This window comes from Patagioenas fasciata, chromosome 4 (assembly GCF_037038585.1).
Source record: "Patagioenas fasciata isolate bPatFas1 chromosome 4, bPatFas1.hap1, whole genome shotgun sequence".
NCBI classification, from domain to species: domain Eukaryota; kingdom Metazoa; phylum Chordata; class Aves; order Columbiformes; family Columbidae; genus Patagioenas; species Patagioenas fasciata.
In genome coordinates this window covers 13290977-13300825 of record NC_092523.1, presented here as the reverse complement: position 1 = coordinate 13300825, position 9849 = coordinate 13290977, and the positions used below count along the sequence as shown (strand labels likewise).

At 44.9% G+C, this 9849-nt stretch overlaps 1 protein-coding gene across 1 annotated transcript in view; it reads left to right on the top strand.

Annotated features, from left to right (window-relative positions):
• The first annotated feature begins 1417 nt into the window (after positions 1-1417).
• Positions 1418-9849, top strand: part of KIAA0232 (KIAA0232 ortholog) — a 69767-nt gene continuing 61335 nt past the window's right edge. The window contains exon 1 of the mRNA XM_065836693.2: positions 1418-1636. The gene's annotated coding sequence lies outside the window, so the exon portion shown is untranslated. The remainder of the gene's footprint in view (positions 1637-9849) is intronic.

The window sequence follows — 9849 nt, the reverse complement described above, 5'->3', positions numbered from 1 at the left end:
AAATCCTGCATATTTAACATGAAAAACTTAGGCTTTTTGTCCAGTCTACATCAAATTTATGAGTAAATAGGGTGCTAAAGATGATCAAAAAAGGCGAACTCTAGCTAAAACAAAGATAAGAGCAATGCTGCTGCTGTATCAGGAAATGACTGTACAGGCTGGGAAGCAGTGGTTACTCCCTCGGTTTCTTACGAGATGTATTTTTATATACAAGTTTAACTCGTCAAAGGCCTAAACAGGACCACCTCCAGGGTGGGGGCACATTTTGTCAAACATTAGCCTGATTCCAGTGACTGAAGATGTTTGCACAAAAGGAACAGCATTAGCCAACCCAGATGACATACCCCGTTTTGGAACTCTAGGAGCCACACATACAGCAACGAAAGGAAGAAAACCCTTATGATTACACACAGACAGAAGACTTACTTTGACATCTTACGTAATATTGACTTTCCTTACACCACAGTGTGTTCATATATTTGAGAAATGTGAGGTGCTAGTGTACACCTGAAAAGGGCATTATTATTTTCCCAATTAAGAAGCTTAACTAGCACTTCGGTGTGTTGTCTTTGTCATATTTTCAGTCTTACCGTGGCCCATTTTCACCCATCTACTATGCTAAAAATGTTGCTCTTTCATTACGGTTGTGTAAACAGTTGTGATTAAGCTGGCATTTAATCAATTCGAATAAAATTCTCCCGGCTCCTGAGGAGCTCACCTACTAAAACCGACTTTCAACGGCATCAGTCTTCTAAAAGACAACTTTATTTCCAGACGGACCCTCATTTAGCAGCGAAATAAACTTTTATTTGCTAACCTTGCCCTCAAAAGTCGCCAAGGATTTCAAAACGACCTCGCATTACAAACACCGCCACGCTCCGTCATTATCCCCTATTTCCTCCTTCGCGTTCCCGCCCCGGCCCTGGGTGTTTCCCTCTCCATCGTTACAGCACAGCCAGCGCTCGCGGGGGGGGCAGGAGCCACCGCCCGCCTCACGGCCGCCCGAAGCCCGAGCGCCAGCGTAGCTTGCCCCTCCGCGCCGGCCGGTGACTTTCAAACGCCTCGTCCGCCCCCGTCTCCTCAGGCGCCCGGCGGACAGCGCGGCGTTCCGGCGGCGGGCGGGGCCGGGCCGGGCCGAGGCTGTACAACCAGGGCAAAGGGACACTTCCCCTCCTCCCCCCGCCCTTCCTGCGCGGCGGCCCTGCAATGGAGCCGGCTGCCTGGCGCCCCGGCGCTACCAGACGGGGACGGAGGGGCCCGGCGCCCCGAGCCGGCGTGGCGGGGAGCTCAGCGCTGCTCTCGCTGCGCAGTCACCCCCGCGCGGGCCCACAACCGAACCCGCTCGCCTGGGCGGCGAGATCCGGGCCGCCCTCTGGGCGGAAGGATACGGGGAGGAGCCTGCGGCGCGGTCCGCCGAGGCGCTGAGTCCTGTTGCCGGGTGACGGAGCGGCCGGCCCCCTCCCTCCCCGTGGCGCTGGGAGCCGCCGCTGCCGCCGCCGGTTTACGTAACGCCTCCCAGGGCAGGTCCCGGCTCCGTCCCGCCCGCCTCACTCGGGGACGGCAGCAGCGGGACGGGGTCCGCCGCCTCCTCCGGCTGCCAGAGGCCCCAGGGCCCCGCTCTACGCCGCCACGGCAGGTAAATACCCGCCGCGGGTCCGGGGAGCAGAGGGAGGGGCAGGGCTGGAGGGAGGGCGGCTGCCGCCCTCCCCGTGGCAACGGGAGGACGGAGCCGGGAGGCGGCTGCAGGCGCCCTCCTCCCGCTCCTTCCTTCCCGCCGCTGCGCTGAGGGACGGGCGGGCTCGGCCCCCGGCGAACGCCGGGCCGGCGGCTTGAGGCCCGCCGAGGAGGCCCGCGCCGGCCCACTTTCCCCTCCCCTCTCCGCTAAGAGCCCTAGAAGAGGAGGAGTTGCAGGGCCGGGTCTGGCCGGCGCTGGGAGGACGGTTTTTGAGAACGGCGCGTCCCGCTTATCGCTGCGCCTGCCGCAGCGCGGCGGGAACGTGCCGAGGAGGCCGGGGGGAGAGGGGAGGAGAGGAAGCGCGGCCACGGGAGGAGAGGGGCCGGGGAGGGGGTGACAGGAGCGCGAGGGGCCGGGCGGGGGGTGGCTGCGGGGCTGGCTGCGGGCCGGCGGAGAGGCAGCTCTGGGGGCGGGGCCGGAGGCCCGGCCGGGGTGCCCCGGTCCGAGCGCCTGCCGGGAGCGGAGCCCTCCCTGCCCCCCCGCGCTCTTGCTTCCCAGCCTGGCCCCTGGGGTCCCAGCGGCAGGTGAGCGGCTTGCGCTGGGGGCTTGGGGGGAGGCGCCGGCTTGGAGCGGGTGCGGGGGCTCCCCTGCCTTACAGCTGGGGTCACGCCCGGGAGGAGGGAGAGGAAGGCGGCACCCAGCGCCCACCCCCCGTGGGTGCCGGCCTGCGCCGATGTCACCCTGCGCAGTGGACGGGGAAGCCGGAGGATGCGGCGCTTCGGGTCTGGGTAGTAAGAGCCTGAACCGAGCAGTCCCTTCCCTGCCCGGCCTGACCGTGGAGTTGCAGTGACCGGGCTTTCCGCACCGGCCCCGGGCTGCTGCCGGGCCCGGCCGGTGCGCGGCGATGGCTCCCGCCGTGACCTTTCATCCTGCGCGTAATTGTACAAAGCGCAGGCAGCGGCTGCTGACCGGCTGGGAGGAGCCGGGTCTAAACGCTCCGGGTTGGGGTAGAGGGAAACCACCGCTGGCCCAGCTGCGGCGTTACAGGGTCACCCCCGGGCCGAGCTGGTGGGAAGCCGTCCCCTCCTTTTATCTTTTTTTCTTTCCGAGAGCATTGTCCTTTAGGGGCCTATTGAAGGCAAAGGCGGATAGCAGGGCTAGGGCTGCTGCTGTTGAGGAGGAGGAGCTGGGCTGATCGGAGACTGATGGGAGCCGCGTCCTATGGCCGCTCGGAGCTCCGCGCCGCCGGGGCGGGCCCGGCAGGGCCGCAACCGCTCGCAGGCAGTGGGCGGGGTGGGGGGGGACAAGGTTTGGCGAAGGTTACAGCTGAATGCAGAAGTGACATGAACTGGCGCTTCATTCCTGCAAACTTATTTCCATCTTCGCGGCGTGTCGTCTCGATTAAAAGTGTGCGTGTATTAAGTTGTGTTACGAAACTTTGGGAAAAGCGAAAAAACCCCAAACAGCCTCTTTTTTTTTTTTCTGTTTTGTCCTTGTTTTAATTACTCATTGCAGTACCTGATACTGATCTGAAGGGTGAAAACAGCACGATTTGCTTGTCCTTTCAGAGAAGAGACATTCCTATCTTCCGATGTTTTCCGTATATAAGTAATTTGTGTTGTAATTCATAGGTCTGGGATCAGAGGACACTATGATACGGGTAGTTGATTTTCCTTATGCAAATCCTTTTAAATGTTTAGGCTTTTACCGATCTGTGGCACACCATATATTGCCTCTGTGTTCCTTGGATGAGGTCAGAATTGCAATCAAATTTAGTTTCTTAGCTGTCAAAAGCGAGCTCGTGATGATTCAGTAGATAATTGTGTAAAACAAACTACTTCACTGCAGTGCCTAAAACCCAAGTATTGCAGGCTTCTCACAATCCATGGGAGTTTGAAATTGACAGTTTTCTTTATTGTTTAAGACAAAAATATGCTTTATAGAAGTAAATGACATGGAACTTGATTGTTACTTGACATGTAACTATACAGATTTTATTTTGTACTAATCCTCCATCTGCTGTTTCTTGTCAGTATGGATATACTAAAATGGTACTGTACAACCCCTCCCAATCAATAAAGCATATCATATAGGTATCAAAACCTTCTATTTTGATCATTGAGATATAAGAAGGGATGTAGGTAAGTTGAATAAAATGAGTAGCACTATATATATAATCTTAGTTTTCAAAGTCTAAGGATTACAGGAGAAATCCTGATTTGTACACTTCACTGAAAGCATCAGCAGTTTATAACCCCACCATATTCTACTGAGCAGATATTCCCACATGTACAGTCACAGAACTTGATGAGTTCATTTATTTTGTGCTCTTTGGGGGTAACGATTCCTTGAGACCACAGATTCTGCAAATTGAGATTGGATACGTGACCCTCTAGCTTTTATGCTCATCGGCAAGGGAATCAGAAGGAAAGGGAGGAACAGATAGATTTATATGTGACTCAAGAGAAAAAAATAGAGGCCTTGAACTTCTCTTGCTAACTTAGTATGTGGATATCATAGCCTGCATTCCCCACTGCATTTGTTGTTACTGCTATTCATTATTTTTCCAAGTAAGAGAAATTCCGTAGAGGTAAAATGATGTCAGCATTTTCTTTTGCTTGTTTGCTGTGCATTCTAGCAGGAATAGGGACAGCGGAACATTTAGATGCTCATAACTTCGTTATTTGTCTTTCTTGAGCATCTTGTTTCTAGATGAATAGGAGGAATGAAGGAAGCCAAGAGGTTGGTTGTGTACTTAGTATGGGTGAATTTTCTGTGGAATTTTATTGTTTTTTTAGCCATAGTGCTGTAGAGTGAGAATAGACTTTCTACCTACTTAGCTAGAATCCTAACAAAATTGATTAGTTTCCTTGTTCTTTGAGCTTTGTGTAAAGAAGCATACAAAAGTCGTAATGATGGATGTTGGAAGCAGTATGTGTTAACATTTAGATGGCTTTAAAGGAAATATTTAATGTGTTCAAAATAAGAAATTTGAGATTTTATCTTTTTTTAATCTGGAGTTTTCTGTAGTTTTTGAGAATAAAAGACCCTTATTCCTTTATAGTCCATTGCAGCTTGTTTTCCTTCTCTCTCTTCTTAAGACATGCATTCATAGTGTAGGTATCATACATATCTGATGGACCCGTAACGTGAAGCCACGAAAATTGTATAATGGTAATAACAACTGATAGCAAATAACTAAAAATAATAACTTATTACTATAATAAGATGAGTAACAGTGGTAAAGCAGAATGTAAGGAATACAGCAAGGCTTAGAATTCCTGCAGTCTAAGAGAGGTAACAGGGAACGATTCTAGTTGTCTGCACTGCTAGTGGAGCTTGGAATACAAATGATCTTCTAGAAGCTATTTAATATGCTCTGTTTATTGGAATAGGTTCTTCTGTGTTGTGGAACAGAGATTGGAATCCTTCAATTTAGTCCAAGAACAGTGACAGGCTGGTTAGGTAATTTGTAAATGTAATCATAGAAACAAGTTGTGTCTGTCCCTCCCAACCCCGCCCCAAGAATTTTTTCTGAGTAAAGTCAATTTCATGATATAAAATAAAAATGTTCAAATGAATGTTTGAATGCTCAGTTACATTTCAATATACAGACAAAAATAAAATTGGCTGATAGGAGGGAAATGTATGTATTTTCAGGATTTTGAAATAATTTACCAACTTTTTCTAGGCAAATACCAGGACTGTCAGAGTGTTTTAGTAGAAAAAGATCTAGATGAGCTACCTATAATATTTTTACTAAAAAGCATCCTGTTATACTTTCCTGAAAGTTGCTTTGGTATGTTTATAATGGATGCTGAGGGATTGAATGTGTATTTTATTCAGCCATGGTGGTGGTTGGGGGGGTGGCAGGAAAGGCTGAGTAGTTTGAACATTCAGTACAACAATTATTCTTTCACAGACTTCTTACCAGAAGTTATTTCACTAGCTTTATATTTTTTAATTTGCTATTTCCTTCATAATTTCACATGCAAGTGTTTGGATTTACCTGCATATATTCATGGATTATTTCTGCACCATCTAGATTCTGTTCATAACTCAGGTTCTGTATGTCTGCTTTGGTATCTGTTTTTCCAAGAGATTTATTTCTAAGGCAGTAATGTGGAAATTTCAATTACAAAGGATTTAAATTAATGTTTCACTCTTGTGATATTATATGTAATAGAGAAATTATATCCTGTAAAGTTTGTGCATAGTCTGTGCTCAAGCTTGCTATAACAATTTTAATTTTTAATATAATTTGGGGAATGTTTATCTTTTTTACTGTATTGAGGCGGAAGTTTCAAATATGTGGGCCATGCTACTTTTACTTTTCTCTGTAACTTTCTAGGACTTGTTCAAGAAAGTATTGCGTGTGAAAGTTTATACTCTGTGCAAAAAACTTGTCATCCCTGTTACAATTTATGTATTCACATCTGAAGAGTATTGTGATCTTGTAACTTCTAAAAATCTTCCCATGGTTACTATTAAATTTATCTAAGGAACGAGGTCTGCTGGATAGAACTCTGGACTAGGATTGAAGAGACCTGCAGTTTTCTGTCACCTCTGCCACTGAGTGAATTAAAGCAAATTGTTTCATCATAATGTGCCTGTGTTTAACATCCTGTATGGAAAGGAGGAGCTGTCACACCTTTTACATGTTATTAAATTGTGTGAGCGTGGGGGTTTTGTTGTTTTAATGGTTTGGCTAGATGAACTAGAAGAATTCCGAAGGGAGCCATAGTTGCATTGCAGAAGAGGTGTTGCATATATAGACTGTGGAAGAAAGTACAGAGAGAGATATAAGAGATTAAGAGACTATAGGTAGCTGAAGGTCAGAAAAAATAAAGCCTGTTTTCACAAGACTGTAGTTTTAGCATCAGAACAGCAGAGCTGAGTTGCAAGGCACAGTTTATTCCAGGCAGTATTAGCTTAGTCAGGACTAAGATTAAGACAGTCTTCAACAGCAAAGTGGGAAACTGCTAAAACACACACAGAGTGATTAAGGAAATTATTTGGTTATTTAGCATGTGTCATATGTGCTTTTTAAGAAAATAAAGTGTTCTGTTAGCCTAAAGAAAAAAGGTTGCTTGAAGCATCACTAATGAAGAAATCGGTAATGCGTTTTTCTGCATTGGACAGGTAATTAATTCTCACTAAATCCTTGTGACACTGTAATCTGTTATTACAAACGTGAAGCAAGTTTGAAGACTCTGCGACTGACTGAGAGTGCAACATTAAAACACTGCATTTAATTTAGGACACTGGAGTGTCTTGAAAGAAACAGCCAGCTTCCAGTGATTTCTCTGATTGATAAGTTTACTTACAAAACTTTAGGAAAGACTTACTGTTTCATGATATTTAAATTCTGCTGGCTGAAGATTTTGAGCTCATGACTGTTACTAATTAGCTGAAGGTTGCTGTTGAGTGACTTCTCATTCTCCTGGTTCTGTCTTCTCGGGTAGAAGTTCACTCTTCTGCTTATTTGACTGTTGTACTTAACAGTGAAACTAAACTACCTGTAGGATTTTTTTTTAACTCTTTATAGCTGGTTTGCTGGAAGTCATATTGAATTGTGTGAGGTGACACGAGTTTTCAAGTGTTTCTGTAAGTCCAGATTTAGTTTAATTTTCATATTTAGGTAGATGATTTTTTTCACCAACTTCTCTGTACAGGGTATCTTATCAGCTTGAGAGAAACGTCAGAGTTCTAGTTTTTAGTAACTTTGTTCTTGAGTTGTGAAAGAAATGCATTGGTTAACAGTACAGTAATTTCCTTGAAGAGAAGTAATGTAATGCCAACCTGCTGGTTTTGTAAGAGGTTTTCTGGTGGTGATAGTTAAATATTTCGTATTTTTAATAAAATAAGATTTCCAGCTGTCATCTGAAGTAGCAAACAGCAAATTTTTTAAGAGCAGTATTAACCTGTTCTACCTGTTTGGTGTCTAAACTCATCTTTTTTTAAAGTAAACAATACCATTTTAAGCAACATACTTTAACATAAAGATGCACACAAGATATGACAACAAATATCATCACTGTTTTTATAGAAAAAGAAGAAAAAGTTGTTTTCCTGACAGTCTTACAACATAAACTGAACAAAAAAATGTCTACGCAAATGCTCTCAAATGCTAAAATACAGATTCTTTCATGTGAATTGTTACTTTGTTCAAAATTGCAGAGTCTTCTACCTCTGATTTCAATTTCAGAAATATATAGAATTTAATTTACTAACATGTTGGATTAAAATTAGAGGTAGTAGAAGTGCAGGAGAAGAGCATTTGAAATCGTTTTGTTTGTAGATCTGCCATATTTTCGTTGCTGCAAAGTCGATATCTTCTCCACTGGTTAAGTCACAGAGCTTGCAAATTCAACTGCCCATAACGATCTGCAATTACTGAACCTCTTGTGGCTGACACATGTTGTACATTTTTACACAGTTATTATAGAAAACATGGTCTATATGTGATTTCCAACTTAATTTATGATAACATCTTTTTAATGAAAAGAGCTGTTGAAAAGACTGTCTAGTTAGGCAATAGATATTAGTTTTTAAACCCTTCATGAGGCTTTTTTAAGCTTTTCAAAATGTACTAATTAACTCAGAGAAGACCTTCACACAAATTAAATAAGCTAATAAAGCAAAATGTGTAGTGTGGTCATTAACTAGTTAAATGTTTACATACAGCTGGATTTTTAACTTTGGAAGTATAAATAGCTGGAGAAATACCATAGATTTAAATGAGCAGGGGTAATTGGATCACTGAAATTCATAATTCATTCTCCTTTTCCGTCCCAAACTGAAAGATGCAGTGTATACCTTAGAATAAATTGTATATTAATTGAAATAAATCCTATGTGGTTGCACTGAAAGAGCGGCCCCTGGGCTGCCTGGTGCTGCAGTAGTGCTTCAGATGGCAGGAAGAGCACCGAATATTTTGTTAGGTAGCCCCACTGGTGACTGGGGGGCAATTCCTTCTGGTGGCTGCCTGTTCCCCGGAGGCAGCTGGCAACAGCTCTCGGGCACACCGGGGCTGTGTCTGGGCACCCAGATGGCAGGAAACTGGAGGCAGGTCTGGTTTAATGGATGCACAGTAGTGTGGTGCTCAGGCCTCTGAGCCATTACTGTCCAACTTGGGAAGGGAGTTCAAACACAGGCAATAACTATTAGGAATAGTTTGAACTGCTCTAGAAGTTGAGTAAATTGAAGACATCAGGAAAGTAGGAAGCAGGGTGATCAAAATAGTTAAGAGCATGTGTCAGATCTTTCCATTACTTGACTACATCCTCAATTGTGTTGTTAAGCCCCACATATATTCTAGTTGATGGGAAGGACAGTAAATATAGTGAGACACAAGAAGTAGAAAGCTTACAGATTTTACATGCTGAAAGTCCTGAAGATAAATGTCTCAGTGATCTTAAAATGTGTGCATCCTTTGTGATCTTAGTTATTTGGGGGGTTGTTTTTTATTAACCCCATTTATGTTTCCTTAAATCCAAGAAGCAGTTAGTGAAGTATGATGATGGTAATCAGTGATGTGTGGTCTGTTGCTTGTGTACATAGTGAAAGCCGCAGTGTTTCATAAATAGTGTCCCTGTGAAGATTTGCATGACACTGAACAAAAAAGACTGTCTCCTCCTTGAAGTTACAGCTAAACAGGTATTTCTCCCCAGGACCTCCCAGGCCCTGTAGCAGTCCAACCAGGCAGTCCCGATGTGTGATGGACTTGAGGTGAATAGGAGAGAGCGAGATATTTGTCACTGGCTTTGCTCTGGTATGCCGATAAGATCTGCAATTTTAAATTGAAAAATTGAAATAATACCAGTGACTTCAGTGGTAAAAAGAAAGGTAACAGAACAGTCTGAGACCTGATGTCAGTGATACTGAAATTACACTGATGGTTGGAGAATACTGAGTATGAACTGAGGCAGCGTCTACGTTCTTGAGGTGAACGCTTGCCACGCTCTGCATTTGCACTTACACTTTCTCTTGAGTTCTTCAAACTTTGGTGATCCATAGTATTCTAGACTGGTTATAACACCTGCCTCTCGCTTAAACTTAGAAGCAAGCAGAAATTTCTTTATTACCAGGCTGCTGTGGGATTCTGTTTGTTTTGAGGCTGAATCTGCTGAATGATACAAGTACAGGATAAATTGCATGGGTCTGTAAGGAAT